The 18,645-nt window shown below is 39.8% G+C and overlaps 1 long non-coding RNA gene across 1 annotated transcript; it reads left to right on the plus strand.

Moving 5' to 3' along the window:
• The first annotated feature begins 14,006 nt into the window (after window positions 1-14,006).
• Window positions 14,007-18,304, plus strand: LOC146767436 (uncharacterized). The gene is made up of 3 exons (XR_014955854.1): window positions 14,007-14,112; window positions 14,611-14,669; window positions 18,271-18,304. It is a non-coding gene; the product is annotated as an uncharacterized LOC146767436 (long non-coding RNA).
• The last annotated feature ends 341 nt before the right edge of the window (window positions 18,305-18,645 follow it).

An 18,645-nucleotide genomic window follows, 5' to 3' on the forward strand; every position in this document is an offset into this window, starting at 1 on the left:
TTGAGGCTCTTGCATGGAGTTTTTATCTGAACATAACTAGCATGAAGGATTGCTCCAGGGAGGAAAAAATACTTTTGGCTCCTTCTTTTGAAGAACTGAATGCCCTGTGCTTAGGGCATTCTGGTAGATATTTTTTTTTCAGAATTTCTGGTTTATTCTGTGAGTAACTCTGGCCATTAATCAAGGAGTACATAAATTAACATTGTGGGATTTTGGTTTTTAAAATTGTATTAAGGCATTTCTACAGCCTGTGTTTAGACACGCATAGAGCTATGCTGTGAAAGATCCAGGCACAAATAGTGAATTTTGGCATCCATTTAGAGAGTAATGCCATGGAGACCTCCAAAGGTGTTCCAAGTCAAAGGAATGGCTGGGCACAAGTGGTTTGAGCTTGGCAGGAATCCCAGCAGGACCAGTGCAAGATCTCCAGGTGTGGAGATTTTAAATTTTAGTCCTACATTAGTAACTTTAGTTCCACAGCTGGAAGTTTTATTGAAATCTGCCTGAGAAGGATTGTAGGAGCAAATTGCTTGAAATGGCAGGATTTAGGATGGGCTCAGGGAATGAAGAAACAGATGATGGGAAGATCAAGGAGAAGGCAAGTTTATTAAAACTCAGAATATGATAGCAGAGGTACAAAAATTACATTACTCAGTATAATGGGGAATTAAAACAATCCAGATGTTGCAGACTATGATGAACTATGGGAAGAAATACATCCTAAGGATTGAGGCAACATGAGGACAGCCAGCCACTGTAGCTGCAAATATGATTTTAATAACTCAGGAAAGGCACAAAGGAGCAGGTATGTTGTTTTTGTTTTCCGCTGTGGTCCCATTAGATATTATGTGCAACACTTGTACTCTGATCAAAATGTGAAATTTGCTGTATTTCCCCCCCCCCCCATTATTGATTTTTGCCTATTCAGAAGAAAGTTATTGCAGATTTGAACTCTGGGGGTTACAGCTTTATGGAAGCAGCAGCGTGAGGCTGATAAATAAATATAAAAAGAGCAACAATGGTAATGCTCCTGGTCATTCTTTGAAAAGATCAAAAGAATTCTTAGGAATTTGGGTGCCTTCATGTAGTGGAAATCCTAATTGGGATCTAAAATGCTGATAATGGCTATGGCAGAAATAAATAGGGATAGTATATGTGAAATTTGAACTAGATCTAGGAAAAAGGTTGGGAAAAAGAACCCCATATCCAGGCTTAGAGAAGTCCTGTGAGTTTCCTTAGTATTTTTTAACTTGGCATCTTTCAGAATTAAATGACAAATATTGTGTTTATTGTCTAATTACCTATCAGGGTGGTCTGTTTATTTCTTAAATTGAGCTGTTGCCCAGCACATCAATTTGTTTGTTGTGTATTTCGTAGGAAAGATTAATTTTCTGCCAAAAAGTATCCTTTTGACATATAAAAAGGAGAGCATCAAGATCAAGGCTTTACATTCTGGAAGTCTTTGTCAATTCATGGACTGGGGACCTGTGAAGTGGATAAAAATAGCCTCAGATATAGGTTGAAATATGTAACTTGGAGGATTTAGTTATTGAAAGGTATGATTTGATCAGAATTTTAATTGGGCTTTTAGATAATTGGCTGGGCCAGGAACTGTGATCAGATGTTCCTCTGGGTACACATGGCTCTTGTGTCTGCCTGCACCAAGCAAAGTGAAGAGCTTTATATCCCAAGTTCATGACTTTTCATACCAGTAAAGTGTCAAAATTCCAGACAAGCACAGCTAAGCCTAACCTGCTTTTGCTGTCCCTGGGTCATGGGAGGATCCCTTTCTCTGGGGACAGTGGAGTGCTGCACACATGTGGCATCTTCTATCTGCCACTCAGCACTCAGGTTTCATGGACAAAATTAATAATTGATTTACATCAGGTAAAAGCTTGGAATGAATGTGTGGCAGAGACAGCCAGGGAAGTGGTGTGAAACAAGGAGTGGAGGAGATTGAAGGTACATCCTCTTAGATAAAGATAAACCTCAAATAAACAAGCTCCATAGATGTGATCTCTCCCTGCAAGGAGATATAAAATCAGATCTGAAATGCTCACATCATCAAAATAATTTGAAGAACATCAATAACTAATAACTCCAAACAATCATCTGTGATGCCACTTCCCATTTCATATCTCAGTTTCTGGAAGTATTAGTAAGCCTAATTAATTTATTGGTGCCCCAGGCCTCTTTGGGAGCCCTCCACCAGTCAGATCACCACAACATCCCATAAGGAATAATTTTATTTTTCCAGGTTGTTGTTTGTGGAGGGTAAAAAACAATAGGTGGAACAGATCCCTGGAAGTGCCCAAGGCCAGGCTGGGGTAGTGGAAGGTGTCCCTGCCGTGGCAGGAGCTGGAATGAAATGGGCTTTAAGGTCCCTTCCAGCCCAAACTAGTTTCTGCCAGCCTCACTCGTTCTCCTGACTCCTAAACAGTAGAGGGCGATCTTGTATTAAAAAATTTAGGTTTTACCCCCATCGAAGCCTTTCCCTTACGAATTGTCAGAGGAATGAAGGTTTTTATCTCTAGAAACATACGGGATCAGATGTCTGTATTATTCTGTGTAAATGTTATCTCTGTTAGAGATACTCGCAGTAACTATCAGGTTTTACACCACACAGCAACGTTGCTCTATAGTAAGTGAGAATTACTGAAGTAAAACCATTATGATACTAATGGAGCAAATAATAGAACTCACTGTGCAAGAACACTGTAAAGTCTGGTGTGTTGAGTAATATTCAAGGAGTCTTTTGAAGTTATTTTTTTTCGGTTTAAGAAAGCAGTTATCTGGTTTAGTATGTTACACGAAGGTTGAGGAAACAACATGCTAAAGTATTTTGTGTTTATTTCAGTCTGGGAAGTGTCCGTCCTTCACCTGTGCACACGGAGATGCCTGCCTGCAAATGGAGGTGCTGAACCAATCTCCGGTGCTCAGGTGGGGAGCCTTAGTTACACAGACTGTTCTTATGAGTACGGACAGTCTGCCTGAGCTAAAGCTCAAAGATCATTCATTGCCTCAGTTACTCAAATACAAAAGGTATGAAGCACGTGACTGGGTAGAGAATTGATATTACATTCTTTGGTGGTAGCGGCTTTAAACTGTTTTTTAACACTTTTATTTTGTGTAACAGTTTGTATCCCTGACATGTCACCTGGAGTGCTAAAGCATTTGGTCCCTGTGAAGGAGAATCACTGAACTATTGCAGATGGCCTGGCTTGATAAACTTCTTTGTCAATTAATCTGTTGCAAATGCCCTCGGTCTTCTGAATGGGTTTTCCTCTCGCAGCCCTGTGATAGTTCCCTATGGCTCCAGGATGGAACAATCCTGGGCAGTAAAGAGATTGAGATAATGACAGTCCATGGTGACAGCAGGGCTGGCAGAGCCAGCCTGGGGGAAGAAAGACACATACTTGCCAATAGAAATACCTCCATCCTTTGGGAATTGTAGCTTGGGAATCAAAGCTGACCTCATAGACAAGAATGATGGAGAACAAGCTTTTGATTTATGACTGGATGAAGCTCAAAGTCTGCCCTTCTGATCCTTCTTTACAACACACCTTTTGTATTTTATATGAGCTCTTTCACTTTATTCTCAGAATGTTATCTCCTGGGGTATCGTTTTTAAGTCTTTCAATGTTGTAATAGTTCACTCATCTCCTTCATAGTAGTTAGTTTTTGTTTTTAATGAAGTTAAAATCCCCTTTTAGAATCACAAGTAAACTGTCGTTTATATTTAACATGACTGATCAGCTGCTTTGCTTCTTAAATTTTTTAAAATTATTTTCATGAAAGCCAAATCCATATTTACCTTCTAGACCACAGCTAGGGAATTCCATTTGCACTCACTAGTGCTTTGGTTGCCTCAAATACCTATCTGTGCTTGAGTATGAAAAAAAACCCTGCATTTTTGGTACTGGAATTTATGGGTCAGATCCTTGGTAAATGTTGAGCTCTGCTGACTTTAATGAAGTTGTGCTGCTTTTCACCACCCATCTCTAATTAAGGCATCCACTACAGTGATTGTAACTCTACGTCCCTCTCCTGGGAATTCTGCTCTCTGCTACCTGCTCACTTTGCCTTAGAGGCTTTAAGCAAAATTTTGAATTCTCTGAATGTTTTAAAAATATGAATCTGGGTCTAAATCTTCTGAGCTTGCTCTTGTGCAAGTCATCCATTGTTCCCATTTTCCAAATCTTTGCTGTGCCCTCTGTGACAAGCCATAGAAAGGGCATAAAAAGCATTTACATGCCTTTTATAGATGGGAAGGAGTGTGACAGCACAAGATCAAGTGCAGCTCTCTGCAAAGGAGCATTCTGTGCATCAGCTCTGTGGTATCTGTGTTTGGGGTGTTTGTATTTCCATATATCTGTCAGTCTGTCTGTCATCTGCCTCCCTGTCCCCCTGACTTATGTGGCTGTTGATAAATACCCTCCTTGGTGATTAAAAGGAAGTGACCTCATCAGTTTGTCTTTGCAACCACAAAGGTTTGGTTGTAACGTGACATTCCATCCTATTACTCTGGTTTACACCAAATTCAACAGCTTGTGGCCTGCAGATACTCAGGATAAAGAGCAGAAAGAGACTGACCTTGACAACCTCATTTCTCATTCCTTTCTTGTTATAGGTAATATAGCTGAAAATGTGGTTTTAATTATAGTACTAATGAAAACTGAAAATCCAGACAGACACTTGACAAACTCTGGTACGCTTTATATTACATTTGTGCTAACTACAAAGTATCCAGCTGGGTGTAACATTATATCTCTTTTCCTTGAGCATCCGCCTGACTTAAGCTGTATAATTAATGTGTACTTTGGCTGCAGGTCAGCTTACAGTTGGTTTTTTAGAATTTTTACATTTTTTAAGATGTTGTAATGAAACGAATATGTTTATTACCTCTGTGCCTGCATTCCCCAGAGGGATTTAATACCTGTGGAGGAGCACTGGCTGGGAGAACTTGAATAAAATGCCTCTGCCAGCTGAGCCTGATGCATCAGAAGCCTGCTTTCAAAAGTGGGTGTAAGAAACAGAATCAAAGAATGTCATGTCCACAGATGTGTTTAACTTTGATTCACCTCCTTTGTATGGTTTGTTGATTTTAAGTTACGACACCAATACACAATTGCCCAAAGTAGAATTTGTGAAGGGATTTATTTCTTTTCTTTTTTCTTTGGAAAGAATTTTGTTTTCAGAACTCACCAACGAGAAACTGATGTTCTCAGCTAGAGCCAGAAACACTTAAAGCAGGTTCCCTGCCAAGCCCCACCAGTGCACCTTCATCCTGACCTGTCTTAACTCTACTATTCCAGTCAGGCATCTCACTGCACCAGCATGTGCATGTAATCGTGTTAAATAAAATCCCTGTTTTCATGATATGGACAAATGCTCTCTTGGGACTGGACTGAAATTAGCTTTGAAGGAATTTTATTCTGATGTAAGGCAAAGCTGAAATTGGGTTACAAATGATAAAAATCTGAATACTTCCATTATGCTGCTGTTCTCAAGGACCTGCTGCAGAACCTGAAATTTTTCTTAACAAAAGTATTAGTGTGTTTCTCTTGCCAAACTTCTAAAAACCATTTCTGACATAAAAGGAAATAGCTGCAGCACAACCACACTCACAGCAGGGACCACAAGGTGTTACTGGTAGAAATGAATGCATAATGATTTTCAAATGAACTTCTCTGGCATGTTCCTGTGGCCAGTAATGTGGTTTGATGTTTGTGTGAGTGCACAAAGCTCATATCTCCAAAACCTATCTGCAGCTGTGCTCTAAATTTGTTTGGGGATACAGATCATCTGAGGCAAGTTTGATTTTTCTCTAACAGCCTCAAATGGTTTCTGCTTTCTGCCAAACATGGATGTGAAAAAAAAAAGCTTCTTATAAAAAATTATTCATGAGCAGCTTTGCTAATGTTTAACTGAGTTTTGAAAGGCAAACTGAGTCCAACTTGTCAAAAGGTCTCCCCAAAAGACTGTAGCAACAGGTGATTGCTTTTAAAAACTGCCTTTCTAAAAAGGATTGCTGGGTAGAATCCCTTAAAGTCTGTAACTTGTTCTGGAAGAAATCTTGGAAGGCATAATGCTAAAGAGATACACGTCCTTTGTTCAGAGGAGGGTAGGGATTTTGGAATTAGCCATCTTCTCCTACATCTCTGTTTCAAAAACACTGAGAAGCTTTGCACAGGCTCAGGCTCTGTCAGACTAAGAGCACAGTCAGACACAGCTTCTATTCCAAGGGCCTGTGGTCTGCAGAGGCACCATGGGCAAATCCCAGCCCCAGCTTCTCCCACAGCTCCACAAGTGGTTTTCACAGGGTCTGCTGAGTGCCCATTTGGCACGAGGGAGATACACTGGCAGCAATCAAAGGCATTTCCCATCTCAAAGAGGAAATAACACCTGGTCTCCAGTTAGCAAACAGCTAAAAAATGAATTAAGCCAGATGTGCTGAGCTCTTGGTATTGACACACATGGCACTGCAGCCTTTAAAGTGTCCCTCCTGTGGCCTCTAGTTATACTGAGCTCTTATTTCCCTCCTATAAACATCATGGAGAATGATTAAGCAACAGTGACCCATTTATATCCCACATTTTGCCAAGCAAAGTTCATGGATGTGTTGTTTGTCGAGTGACAGTGTAATGTGTAGGTAATGTTATAACACTTATTTGTTATTCCATGAACTGTGCTAAACAGACTTATAGGACAGAAGTACCTGGAAAAGTTTTATGTTTAATATTGTGCATTATTATTATTTGTCTTATTTTCTCCCTGTGTTAATTTGGAGTCTATTTCTCCTTGACCTACTGATTAGTCCCATTAACCCCAGTGGAATCACCATGAGAAATGTTCTGCTAGGTAACACTGGCTAGGGTTGGAGGTACTGCTTTCTTTCCCCCAAGAAGTCAGTGCCTATAAGTGATAAATCCTCATCAGTGGGTGTGTTAAGTGGTGTGGAAATAAGAAGAAACTGAATTTCCTGGATGGCGATATTGTCCATTGCTCCAATGAAGTCTTCAATCACAAGTGTTCTGCATTTGTGTATTATCATTCCAGGGTAAAACTCTTCTGGAAACATGTGAAAAAGTGTTAAATTTTCTGATTTGCCCACTCATACATAACAGTATTTTGGTATTATGTCTGTCCCATACTATATGTGGTTTGAATTAATTGTGGTTTTTAAAAAGGTGCAAATAGAAGAAGCGGGGTCAGCATGACAGCACCTTTCAGTTTCAATGTTAGTTCGTTGACATTGACGAGGTGTTTGTGCATGGAATCTACTGGGGTAGTTTCTCAGATGGAGCAGTGTTTACCATTTAACATTTCCAAGGAAGGGCTGGAGGAAAGCTGAGAGAGTTTTCTATGATGGGAACAATATCAGAAAACAGATGTGTCTGGAGTAAAACCAAAAATCTGTGTTCTGTACCTGTGCCATAGTTGTCTAGGAAATGAGACAATACCTATGCATGTTCCCGGGTGTTTTGTATTTAGATTTCTGACTTATCTGAGCTTTCAGATCTGTGGAAGTAGATTTTTAAATCTGCTGCTGTTGGTTTGTTGTGTGATGGGTTTCCTGTCCATATGGGGCACTGTCTGTGTGCATGCACTGTCATGGGCCTGTCTACATGTGTGTGTGCTCAGCTGAAGTGGGGATGGTGGGGCTGCTGACTGGCAGATGCACGCCGTTGCTTCATGCCCTGACAGCAGCTTCACTCTCAAATAACACCCTGCAAAGCTTCATCTGCAGATATCATCAGCTACTCACGAATGGACTCACAGAGTGGAGGCAGGATGCAGTTCCAGTTAAATTGGAAAGCACAGTTTGGGCAGCCGGACAGCTCCTTTTGACCACACAACTGAAGGGGATTAAAAATTGGAATTACCCCAGAACTGGAATTACCTCAAAGTTCCTAGCACTGGCTGTATATTCCACGGTACAGAGAAAAACATTAGAGGGAAAATTCCTGAGGAGTTTACAGGCTAGATTACTAAGTGTAGTATTTTATACTAAATGCCATATTAGCTTGAGCCTAGAATTTTCTCTTGATCCAATTTGTGCAGATCATTCTCTCCTAATTTACAATAATTAATAATCATACAATACTTGAGAGAGGATCACGTGAAGAAGGGCACCAAGCACGATCAGTTCTAGAGCTGTAACATCAGAGGACAGAAACATAAAATTCCTTAAACAGAATCCTGGTCAAGAAAACATCTATGTACATACATTATATATGTGTGTACGTATGTACACACACATATGTACTTTGTTTCTGAAGTGGCCCTTTTATGCTTTGGAGCTGGAAGATAACAAGGTTCTCAAAACAGTAATGCTGGAAGTAGAGTCATGAATAATGGATCTAAAGATAGGATTTGTCACTAAACACCAACCATGGTTCTAATCAGTTTATAGAAAGCTTTAGAACCAATTCAGTCTTTTTAAAATTAGGAAAAAGAGGCACTATAATAATCTTCTCTCTGTGAGACCTAGATGACATAAATGGTGAGATCCATTCCTCCAACTGTGAAGTGCAGTGTACATCCAGCATGACAGCAATATATTTCTGATATATTTCTGGTACTTGGAATAATGCTACATGTGGTGGTCCTGAGTTGTGTGTGGAATAGTTGTGATCCAGCCCATGGGCTGGTTTGTACCTTGGATGCAGAGTTTTTATGATGGCCAATACTCTGAAACTCGTTCAGGCAGTAAATTTACTTGCCTTTGAGTTTACAAGGCAATAAACAGTTGAGGCCTTTGACCTCAACATTTACCAAATACATTTGCAGCAGTTGTGTTTATTGACAACTATTTATAGGGAAGTATTTTATATGGAATTTCACATGTGAAAGAGAACAGCTTAATTTTGCAGCTTTTATTCTTTCTGATTTCCATCTTCACTTCCTGTCTCTTTGACTTACTTCAATAGCTGAAGTTGCAGGTTAATGCTGCAAAATACTCAGCTATTGACAAAACAGTTAAAGCTTTGTGACAGATTTTTAGATTTCCCTCTATTTGTGTTTTAGATGACTGAGATGAAGGTATATGTGTGCTACATTTTGCAAGGCATTATATAAGGTTATTTTAAATTCTCTCAATTATCTCAATAGCCATTTACTAGCCTGAAAACGTTTCCCATGGTTAAATGGGAGACTGTCAGGCCTGAAATAACTGGAAAGCAGAAAGGTAACAGCACTTTCATCCCTCCCTGAGACTGTCAGCTGAGCTCAGAACAGATACACCTAAGTAACTGTTCCCAAAACAATCCTGGCTTTTGGAGTTGTCACTTTTAAAATTTCATTGGTGCTGGCCCAAATCCTTGAGATAATGTTTAATTTCAGGCCCAAAGCATGAGACTTCAGTGTGACTGCTCACAAGCTTAAAGATAAGGACATGCTCAAGTTCCTTGCTGGGAAACAGCCAGCATGCTTTTTATCTCACAGCATCATGCCTGTAAGATACTCATTTCAATCTGGTGAACCCTGATTGCCTGAGTTCTTCCAGAAAAAGAATTACAGATCCTGTGGAATTACAGCCATTCATATCTAAATAGCTCACCAGATTCCTGCCCCCTGTAAGTTGTTTTATGCCAATTTGCAGCAGTTCAGGATTTTCTGCAATGTTTTGATCAGGAATTCTTTGTGCCTTTGTGTAATTGGGCTTTTCTCCTTACTGCTGAGGTTTTTAACATTAATATCTGCAGGCCAAGTACAGCAACATTTTGAAATCTATTAGAAAAATCTTATTTAACCAGATGGTCAAACTCTCAGGTGGGTTACACAAAACATGTTTAGAAAGTAGTGTCTTAAGCTTCAATAAATCACCATAAATGGGCCCACAGTAGATTGTCATCCAATGTTGATTTTCATTCATGTGACAAAAAAAAAATGGGCTGATTCTCTGGAGTGGGTCTGTCCACACAGGAAGAAGTTAATAAACAAGATATTTTATGTATTTGGTGTGTTGAGCGTTTAACAGGGTAAGAAATACAATTTATCAGTGCAGCCTCAGCTTGCTTTGTGAATTATGTTTACAGCCCATATCCCAGATTCTCACCCTGGAGATCTGTGGAAATAATAGGAAATGTCACTGGCTCACATTGAGGTGGTGACAAGTTGGAGTTCTGGGGTAGGACAGCACTTTCTTGGCACCTCCATGTCAGCTTGATGAGGTGGCAGTGACAGTGGCTGGAGCTGAGTGCTCTGATAGGACATTGGGGGGGAAAGGCCATTGCTCTCTTGGGCTGGGTTTTGGATGAGCCCCAGAACCCTCTCAAGGAAATCCCATACAGAGATGCCTGGGAAGCTGCCTCAGCATGGAGGTTTGGCTGAGCTTGCAGTGAATGCAGAGGAGGAGTAGAGGCCCTCAGTCTGCAGGGATGGAGGTGTGGAGCTTTGTTAAATATGAGTCAAAGAAATAAAATGACACGGAGGGGACAAGGGGGCATGAGCAGCCTGACTGTGACAGCAGCTCCCACCTGGCAGCACACCTGTGGTGAGGAGCAAGCCAAGAGCCTGGATGCTGCTCCTGCTGCTCAGAGACTCCTTTCCACAGATGTCTGCTGGGGCCTTCAGTGTAAATCCTGCCCCACATGTGGCCAGGGGTGACCTTATTCCTGCCTAGAGTAGTGAATGTGAAGAAAAGGAGGAATCTTGTGGTTACTTGAGCTGACTTATAAATTAAAACCAAATTAATTTCAGTCAATTTAAAAGTGGGGAGGCACTTTGTACAACTTAGTGGTTTACATGTTTAGGTAGCAGCATCTGCCTTCACTGTCTGTGTATGTCTCAGCCATCATCCTCCACAAAAATGCTAATTTCTAAAAAGCTAATTTCTTTTTTATTTATAAGAAATAAATATATTAATTTTAAAATAAATTATACACTTCTCATTAGCTTAACTTAAAATCACTCCTCTGCTTTTGTCTTCCTTTGCATTTAAAACAGATTTCCTTTTTTTCCTTTGCACATATCTGTCCTAAAGCATTAGGCCTTCACATCCTGGGTGGAGGAGTCATACTGGCCTTTGGAGGCCAGTGAAAAGAAATCCCCACAAACAGAGCCTGAAGGAATTGCAGCATCATTCCTAGATCCCACTGGCTGCTCTCTGGGATCATTCTGTGTTTCTGTGTAAGAAGTCACAAAGGTGCTGTTCTTTGTGGCCCACAAGGATTTACTCAGAAAAACAACAATAAGGAAACTTAAAATGCATCAGAGTATTTGTGATCATAATTTGCTGTTGACTCTTTTTTGATTAAAACATGTAGATTTTTGGGTTTTATGTTGAAAATATCTACGTTTGTGAAAATTTTTGACAAAATCACAAAAGATGTTTTATGCTGATTTTTTAAAAAATATTATTAGGATTTTATTGGTTGAAGTTAATTATTTTCTACTGGAAACTTGTCAGAAATATCTACCCTTCCTTGACATTTTCAGCAAGGGGAAAAACACAATTTGGTAATTTTTAATAAACTTTTAATATTTTCCTGCTATTCAGTACATTTTGGCTTTTATATTTGCATTGTGACCCAAAATTTGAGGGATGAGGGAAGAGCTAGGTACTCAAATAGCTGGAAGAGAATAGAAAAGGCACTACTGAGATTTCCTTTGGGAATCTTCTCTTGCTGACTGGAGTTGAATGCCAGCTGCCAGGAATGTCATTGGTGCTCCAGAGAAACTGCACCCCTGGAAGGTGCCCAGAGGGAAAAACCTTCCTGGGTAGTGCCTGCAGCTCACAGATCCTGCCAGCCTGTGAACAGCACCCTTGTGCCATGGGTTTTACACTGATATTCCCTTTCTTTTCCAGGACAACTGGCCACCAGGAGTCACTTCAAGGTCTAACATACCTTTGCCTAATAATCTGTATTACTTATCCTTAAAATCAAGGAGCCTTAGTCCTAAATTTTTTATTTTAAATCTCAATTGACATCCCCAGAAGAACTGAGATGCTTTGAGTCATATTACACTGATCTCTGTTATGACTTGTTAAGTGTTTTTGATTAGCAACACTCCTCTCACTGTACTAGAAATGCTTTAATGAAAAAGACACTGTGTAAATCAAACAAACAAATAACCCAAAAGCAAACCAAAGGTTTGTCCATTCTCGTTGTAAGCCCAAGAGGCTTTGGTCAAACACCTGAAACCTGCCATGAAAGTTGTTCTGATATCAAATCAGGATCTTTTAGCATCCCTATAAAATTTTTCCCAAATCTGGCCAAGCTGTATGCCTCTCAAAAGATTTTAGTTCACAGATGTTTAGTACAGGATTTTTAGGATTTGGCAGCCAAATTCTCTGAAATTTTCATCTCATAATTCTTTTTCTTTGCTTCTAGTGCTGTCTCTCAAGTACATAGGATAAATAGTAGGAAGAAGCACGTGATGAGAATTCCAGTGGAGAAAATGGGAGGGAAGTAGAGGTATCAGGAAACAACAATTGATCCGAGTGGAAGCTGTTAATTCTGTTCTCACATATCTGTTGTGAAAACAAGCTTTTTATCCAGTGTGATGTACTTGGATGTTTTGCCAAAAGAACCCTAGGAATGTCTGTGAGGAAATGGATCATTCCATATGAAATGTGGAGTTTAAGACCATGTACAGGATAAAACCTGGGGCTGGATGTAGAATGGAAAAATAGAAATAAATTGAGTAACTGCTTGATTTTGAAATCAGTGAGCATCTCTACAGACAGCCCTAATTCTTTCCTCACAATGAGTGAAGTAGTGGGTTGGTGGAAAAGAACTGTGCATGACCATGTAATGGACACCTGGATCAAAAAAGGGCTGAATGAAGTTTGTGGCATTTCCTAACTTTTGGATTCTTAGCATTGTATTGTCACTGTTATTTTTATTTTAAGGCAGTGTTTGGATGTCCTAAGTAAAAGTCATGCCTTCAAAGCCTGTATTCTATCCTTAGCCCCAGAGAAGCATTCCTAATCATTGTCTGAATTAGTCTAGAGGGGCTTGTTTGTCAGACTTCCAGCCAGTGACAAATTGTTCACAGCAGCATTTTAGAAAACAAACCTCATGCCAAGTTTACAAATGATCCTCCAAGAGCTTGGGACAGTCACTTCCACACTCAGAAGATATTTGCATGCAGAGCTCAGGAGGTGAGATGTACAGTAATGTAGCTGGGATGTCTGTGTGGATTTGAGTGGCTTTCTTCTGGAAACTGCATTTGGATTTAATGCTTGAAATCGTCTGAAAGACCACATCCCATTTCCCTTGTAGTAAAAGGGCCCAGTCCCTTTGTCAGTGTAGCAGGAGCACTAATGAGGGTCCTGGCTCAGGGCTGCCATCTGTAAAAGAGTTAAGCATATTCTGATCGTTGTTATATCATTAAGGGCATACTTAACCCCACCGACTTAATGAGGAACATACAGCCTTAAAGGTAATCACATACATAAGTGCTCTGCTGAAAAGGGATTGATTTAAACCTGATACAACTCTGTAACTCATCCTGTTCACCAAGCACCCCTTCAAATTCCTTGCTTAACTACAGGGCAGGCGTACACCTTGTGGACATGGTTTTGAGCAGCAGCAATGTGGAACTGAACTGCTTCTCCCAGAGCTGGAGTAGCAAAATATGGCTGAAAAACACCTGCAGAGGTTCTTGATCACAAGGGTGCTCAGCTGTGATCCACAAGCTGCAGCAGTGCTCACCCAGAGGATTAAACCAGTTTGCAACCTGCTCCTTCTTTCCAGGTAGCAACTCAGGAGCACAGAAAGCATGCAGTGTTGGCTTACAGAGTTGTTTGGGTAGTGAAAACCCAAGATCAGGACTTCTGTTTTCCTTGTGGGGTTCCTGGACTTGCATCCTGGGGTTCCTGAGGTGCATGCTGCCAGGTGTGAGCTCCAGGGAAGAATATCAGCAAGGTGTAGGTACCATCTCTGGAGCAGTTCCTCTGCATCTTCCCAGCTCTCCCTCCAAAAACACGGCAACAACTGGGGACAACCTCATCAAAATGATCCAGCACACATTTGTGACTTTTTTTTTTTCCCCCAAGGGAATGCTGTGATCCTTAGAAGCTTTTCTGCATGCGTGAAAAACTGAGAGACTCCAGGAAGTGCCATTCCTGCTGTTTGTGCACCCCAAATCTTATAGGGGAAGGTAATGAAAAATGATCCATCCAGCCAGAGAGTCTGAATACTATTCACCTAGCTTACTTTCTTGCATGATGAGACTGGCTTTACCTACTTTTTCCTGGCAGTTTTGTGTTTGTATAAATTTTTTTATCATTTAAAAATAATTATTGCCCCTTTTTTTAATAATATCTCAGAACAAAGGTATGAAATTTTCCTCCTGTCTGTTAATACAAGGGCAGCAAGCATAGTGTTACTGTGTGTGTTGTATCACAAGGCAGAGACACATTTGGCCAGCAGACTGTGAATCCTCATGGGAAGTGGCACAAGGGTTTTCCAAACCTCAGAATTTTATGTTGAAAATAATTGTCTGGAAGGTAATAGTCCCCCAGAATGGACTAATAGCCTGTCAGGTTTCACATTTCCTTGAGTCACTTTTGAATTCATAAAACATTCTGAAATACTCTGATCCAAATTTGGTGCTCAAAAATGTCAGCTTCATGTGGGATGAAGCTTTTCACTGCAGGTTTTATCTGAGGAGGATTCCTGTCCACCTTTCTCCTTTGGATTGCTGGAGACAACCAGGTGAGTCAGGTTGTGTGTTTACTGTCAGTACAAACTCTGTGAAAGTCCTAATGAGGCTGTTGGTGTTGTAAGTGTCCAGCTGCTAAAATACAGATGTTGTCCAACTAAACTGGATTGATCCAGATCCAGAATGGTATTTCCCTGGCAAGGTTTAGCATTCTTAATGCAAAGTGAACCCTCATAGCAGGGCCTCTTATACTGTAGAGTTTGTATTTTAATGAGGTAGATATTTAATCAATTTTAGGGTATACTGGTATCTGCCTTTTGCACATGTTTCAAATAACAATGAAATTTATCCGCAGATGAAGTAATTGAGGCATAGCCCGATTTCAGAAGGGTGCACAGCCCTTACTGCAGTGTAATTCTAAGAGATTGGGGATCAATCAAAATGTTTTAAAATTAAGAGTTTTCTGCAGCTGGGACACTCCCAAGTTGAGCTACTTTGGTTTCAGTTTATAGCTCAACTTTTTTTCCCCAAGTCAAATGGTTTATTGTACCCAGCATTTTTTAACTGTCACATCTGAAAACAAAAAGTATCTTTAAAAACCCCGATATCCTGTAGAGATCTAAACCCATATTGAGCTGTGTGACCCAAACAAACCCCGAAGTTTAATGGCAAGAAGTTTAAAATTTAAATCCAGGTCTGTATTTCACATGAGTTCCTAGCCTTGTATGTCAAAATTTGAACACCATATTCATCTAAAATACCTTGGAATTTGCCTTTGCTTAACTGCTCTCACTTGAGTTACAGCTCTGACAATTGTTTATTGCCTCTAAGCATGATTTTGGTGATTGTTTAGAAAATAACCCTTATCCTTGTGGTGGTTCATTCCACACCATTTGGTTTACATCTTATCTATAAAGGTTGAAGTATTTGAAATCCAGATATGGATTGTTGGGCCAGAACCATGGCCAGATTTTCCCAGGGTTGCTTTACAAATCCTCTTACTTTTGTAATGTGTTTTCAAACTTTCTCTGTATTACTAAGTTCTCCTCTGAGGTCCGGTTTCTGATACATTTTCTTGTGCTAACACCACATTTTTGGGCTGGGAACTGTTCATTCTGGGAATAAAACAGGACAATTTTGGCCATCAAGGTCCCATCCAAGACCCATTGAGTACAACGTAGGTATCTCATTGCTTAGCAGGGCTTTATATGTGGTTGAAGAACAGGATAATCAAGTCATCAAGAGTAAAAATTAAGATAAATTGCATTTAACTGTAGTTAAACAGGTCATTTAACTGTGTCTCACAGTGATGTAGGTGGTTTCTGTGCTGGATTCTGAACTTTATAGTTGACAATTTTCTCAGAGTATTTCTGCTAACAAAGAGTCTCATCTGACTGAATGTTGAATCTTAAATGCATTGCTCAAATATTCCTAGATGGATTTCATGAGAAAATTCCAGGGGGGTTATTATAGGATTGGGTCCTGTAGTATGGATCTTATAACACACATACAAATGAAACTGTATTGAAAGAACTACATTGAGCAGGAAAGCATAGTTTAGTTTTAGTGCTATTTTCAATGATTTGGAACAAAACACTTAAAATGTTTCAGTAGTTTTTTGCAAGTTTTTAAGTGGTTTTGTATTAAAATTTTCTTTCCCATTTGAAAGAATTTACCTGGCATCCTTCTTATTAATTCAAACTGCTTTGAAACTGTGCTTCAGTAGGAAAATCTTAAAATAAAGTTTGTGCCATATTTTTCAGAATTCCATCTCTTTCTGAGCACATTGCTGATGGGAGTCATTAGATGTAGAATGCACATTTTCAAAATTCCTTCAAAAAGTTTTTGAGGCTGATGTGTGCGATTCAGAGATAAATTATAAATTACATCTTTAGATCTTGATCAGCAGTAAGCATAAATATCAGGTTCTGTAATGGGACATAGCAGCTGGCAGCTAGCATGACACTCAGTGCTTATCACTATTTCTTTCTCTCCCTGGAGTTATTATTTATTTAGTTTTTCTCCCTCACCTGCCTCTTACTCAGCCCATAATGTCTCACACAGGTTACACCACGGAGCAGCTGGGGGCCAGGCTGCCCTGGGGGCTTGGATTGCCCCCCTGTCCCCGTGGTGCTCCTGCACCCTCTCCTACCTGCTCAGAACAGGATCACTTTTTTGAGCCCTTCTGTGCTGCTAAGATAGTAAAGAGATGAAATTGGGGTCACTCCTCACTAGACACATTCACTAAACCTTCCAGTTCCTGATGCACTGGTGGCTGTAGTTTAGAAGGACTTTCCATGAGCAAAATTCTCTCATAGAATATTATTTGCAGGGTAAATTATGGTGTAGTTAAGTGGAGAAAAACTCCAAGCAAACCACAGCAAATTATTTAGCAAAATAAATATTAGGAAAAGTGATCTCAATTGTTGCCTTTTGTGCAGCATTAATGGAAGGTGAAAACACATTGTCAAATCTCTTCACCTTTAAAAAGAGAAGTTTGCCTCATGTGAAATATGTGACAGCAGCTCCTGATCCCATACACGGGGAGCACAAGGGTTGGAGACGCAGTGTTTTAGAACAGAAGATTCTCTGTGTTTTGTCTTTTCTATCAATAAATGAAAATAGAAGCTTGTGGTTAGAATATGGCTTTAAGTGCATAGATAAGAGCCCAAGTAAATACTTGCACTCTTCCATTCCTGAGGGAAGTTGGTGGCCTGCCCATATAATTCGCTGATAAAGTCCCATCTGTTAAAACAAAGTCCTGCAGCACAAGTAATAAATTTCAGGCAAAGACCATGAGAGGTTATATTTGCATGACAGTCTTTGCTGAGCTTTATTTTAAACCAGAAAAAGCATGTGAAACTGAAATAAAGATTATAATATTGGCTTTAAATTAGCTTTACACTTTTGGAGGGCAAATGAGAAATCCTGCTCCACTTTATTTCCCTGGTAAACAGTGTGGCATGATAAACTGTGAGGAGAATAAAGTCATAAGGAAAACTCTGCTTCACAAATGACATACGTAGAAAAACAGCAGATGTCTGATGAAGTAAAGACCCAACTTATTGCCAAGTCTTTGGAAAACAAAATTAATTTCCTTTCGTCTTTGATAATGATGATGTAATGTAGTTAATAGGAAGAGCCTGCCATGCTCATGGAGTTATTAAAGAAGAAATGTTAGACATGCAGCAGGTCAGAAATATGGGTTTACTTACCAGGGCCTTTTCCATGAGAGCATTTATAGATGTAGAGGAAAAAGAAAGATTGATAATGATGTAGAATGTTTCTTTATGTCTTACTTGAAACATAAGATACATATAATGAAACAAAACTTCTGAACGTCCTCTTAAGAAGTTCATAATTCTAGTAATCTGTGCAAAGAAGAAAATTATTTTTATTAGGCAGCTTTTCCTATTGAGTTATTACTGCAAGGAAATATATTTTTCTAGAGTGAAATTAAAAAATAAATTATTTACCCTCTGATTTTCTTTGATAAGATTTAAAGCAAGTGAAGATTGTGGGTGACTAGACATGCTATTGGCTAATTTAATGTGTTGAAAATATCTCATCAGCGACAGCAACAAAATAGATTTGATTTTAGCAAAACAATGTAGGAAATCGATGTGATTATTTCTTTGCAATATCCTTTTTTAGTCGCTAGATGTCCCTGCCTGCTGGGAGGAACCAGAGGTGAGTTACCTGGGAAACGAAACAGGTGAAGCTCAAACCAAGGCTGGGCAGAGTCCTTGCGGGTATGGGATCACGGATCCTTTAGGCTGGAAAAGCCTCTAAAATCATCGAGTCCAGCTATGAACGCAGCATGTCCAAGGTCCCCACTAACTCATGTCCCCTGGTGCCATGTAGGCAGCTGTCCTGTTTAGGGATATTTTTTGATCTTTGTGTGCACTTAAATGGTAGGAGAAGTAGTACTGGAATGTATTTTAACTGGAGATACAGGATGAAAATTAGATTTGTTCATGAAAACTTTTGAGGAGCTACTTACTGGAATGGTTGAAGCAATCAAGCTTG

Source organism: Lonchura striata, chromosome 5, assembly GCF_050655825.1.
Source record: "Lonchura striata isolate lonStrDom1 chromosome 5, ASM5065582v1, whole genome shotgun sequence".
Classification (NCBI taxonomy): Eukaryota; Metazoa; Chordata; class Aves; order Passeriformes; family Estrildidae; genus Lonchura; species Lonchura striata.